The sequence below is a fragment of the Nicotiana attenuata genome, unplaced genomic scaffold (genome assembly GCF_001879085.1).
Source record: "Nicotiana attenuata strain UT unplaced genomic scaffold, NIATTr2, whole genome shotgun sequence".
Taxonomy (NCBI): Eukaryota; Viridiplantae; Streptophyta; class Magnoliopsida; order Solanales; family Solanaceae; genus Nicotiana; species Nicotiana attenuata.
In genome coordinates, this window is record NW_017673145.1 from 51,329 (window position 1) to 54,536 (window position 3,208).

Sequence of the window (3,208 nt, forward strand, 5' to 3'; positions counted from 1 at the left end):
ATCCCTACTCTCGAAGCATTACAATACACGGTATATGAACCTGAAGCTGATGGTAAAACCAACACTGGAGCTATGGTCAAGGCTGTCTTGAGCTTCTGAAAGCTCTCCTCACACTCGTCCGACCATACGAATGAAACACCCTTCTGAGTCAACTTGGTCAAGGGCGATGCGATAGATGACAATCCCTGAACAAACCGGCGATAATAGCCTGCCAAACCAAGAAAGTTGCGGATCTCTGTGGCTGAGGACGATCTGGGCCAACTCTGAACCGCCTTTATCTTCTTTGGATCAACTTGAATACCCTCAATGGACACCATGTGTCCCAAGAATGCCACTGAACTGAGCCAAAACTCACACTTGGAGAACTTTGCATAAAGCTTCTCCTCCCTCAATCTCTGCAACACAACCCTCAAATGCTCCGCGTGCTCATCCTGACTGCGCGGATATACCGGAATATCATCAATGAAAACTATGACAAATGAGTCAAGATAAGGCCGGAACACGTTGTTCATCAAATGCATGAACGCTGCTGGGGTATTGGTCAGCCCAAAAGACATAACCACGAACTCATAATGACCATATCTGGTCCTGAAGGCTGTCTTCAGAATATCCGAATCCCTGATCTTCAACTGGTGATAACCCGAACAGAGATCAATCTTGGAGAATACCCTCGCTCCTTGAAGCTGGTCGAATAAATCATCAATGCGAGGCAAAGGATACTTGTTCTTAATTGTTACCTTGTTCAATTACCTATAACCAATGCACATCCTCATAGTGTCATCGTTCTTCTTCATAAACAGAATCGGTGCACCCCAAGGCGACACACTAGGCCGAATGAACCCCTTGTTAAGGAGTTCCTGAAGCTGCTCCTTTAACTCCTTCAGCTCCGCTGGTGCCATATGATACGACGGAATAGAAATGGGCTGAGTTCCCGGCACCAGCTCAATACCAAAATCAATATCCCTGTCCGTTGGCATACCCGGCAGGTCTGCAGGAAATACATCAGGAAAATCCCTCACAACTAGGACAGAATCAATACTGGGAGCCTCAGCTCCGACATCCCTCACAAAGGAAAGATACGAAAGACAACCCTTCCCAACTATACGATGGGTCTTCAAGAAAGGGATTACTCTACTAGGAACATAATCAGTCATGCCTCGCCACTCGATCCATGGCACACCCGGTATAGCCAATGTGATTGTCTTAGCATGACAGTCCAGAATAGCGCGACACGGAGACAGCCAATCCATGCCCAAAATAACATCGAAATCCACCATACTCAATAATAAAAGATCCATTCACATAACCCGAATGACCTGAAATTTTGGACACACATCCCAAATCACATAACGAAGCTACTGCAACTCTCGCAACTCCATTCCGACCCCTATATCAAAATCTCTCCTACCAACCGGAAATCGCCAAAATATCAACTTCGCCAATTCAAGCGTAAATCTACTCCAACCCTCCAAAAACCATTCCGATCATACTCCAAAGCCATAAATCACCTCTCGAAACTAACCGAACTATCGGAAATCACATCCGAGCCCTCTAACACATAAGTCAACATCCAGTTGACTTTTCCAACTTAAACTTCCTTAAAAGAGACTAAGTGTCTCAAACCTTACCAAAAGCATTCCGGATTCAACCCGACCAACCCGATACCTCAAAACACGGATAAATAAAGCATAAAGAAGCAGAAATGGGGGAAATGGAGCGGTAACTCATGAGACGACTGGCCGGGTCGTCACAGGTCCAATAAAATATTAAACTGTGCACTGCCAGAGGATCGAATGGCGTGAATCATAGATGCATCTATTTACTACTGAGGCGCTCAGCCCGATCCACAAATAACAATTTATTATCAAGGAAGTACACATTGTCCATTTATAGTCAAGCAATTCATACAAATCCTCAAGTAAGTGAGTATAGCCGTCTATATTTGTTCACCAATTTCCAGCATGACTTAAGTGATCTTAGCAGCAAGTAAGGACACAAGAATTTGCAAGTATAGCATGATATGGGTCCTAAACTACCCGGACAATTAGCATAATAGTAGCTACGTACGGACTCTCGTTACCACGTATGTACGTAGCCCCCACAGATAGTTACAAATATTTATTTAATTCACCTATGGGGTCAATTCCCTCTTACAAGGTTAGAAAGGAGACTTACCTTGCCCCATAGCTTACTTCCAAATTCAAAAATGCGCTCAAGCCCTCAAATCGGAGCCAAACGATCCAAAACTATTCAAATGGGGTAAGAACTAGTCAATATATGCTCAAGAGTTCATATTCTAACTATTAAAGTAATTTCCCAACCCTAAATGCAAGGTTCCTAAAATTCATCCTCGGACCCACGTGCCCGGATTCCGGAATTTTTCAAAGAAAGTCGTTACCCATAACCTTAGGATCAAGAATATAGGATTTCTACTACATTCCATAACAAATTTCGTGGTTAAATCTCATTTTTATCAAAACCCTAAGTTTTACTCTAAACCCATAATTTCTACTAATTTACATGTTGTAATCTACCCATAAACTAAGTGTTAAGCTCACATTAAGTAGAAATAACTTACCTCACAAAGCTTGGTTGAAATCTCCCCTTTTGAAGCTCCCAAATCGCCCAATAATGGAGTGAAATGTGTCAAAAATGACAAACTCCCGTACTAAATGAAGGCCACTGCCTTCAGCGATTTCTGCACCTCCGCTGAGGGGACCGCATCTGAGGTCTCGCTTCTGCGGGAGATCGTCCGCTTCTGCGGAAATGGTCCGGACCAGCTGGGGCCGCATCTGCGGTCAGGTGACCACTTCTGCGGAAGAGGAGCCGCATCTGCGGAACCTGGGCTCCTCCCCTGGGACCGCATCTGCAATGGTTTAGCCGTTTCTGCGGGCTTGCACCTGCGGCTGGCCAATCGCAGGTGCGGTTATGACAGCAACTGGAGCTTCAGCTCCTTCTCAAATTTTTAACTTAGCTTGAGCCTCGTCTAATTGACGCTCGGGGTCCCGCCCGAACATACCGACAAGTTTAGAATCATAAAATGGACTCGCTCGAACTCGGAATGCCCGAAACAACATTAAAACTAAGAATCACACCTTAAAACCAATTTAATCAAAACTTATGAACTTCAAGTTCTTCAATCTGCTTCCAATGTGCCGAAACGTACTTATACTACTCGGAATGATACCAAATTTTGCGTGCAAGTCTT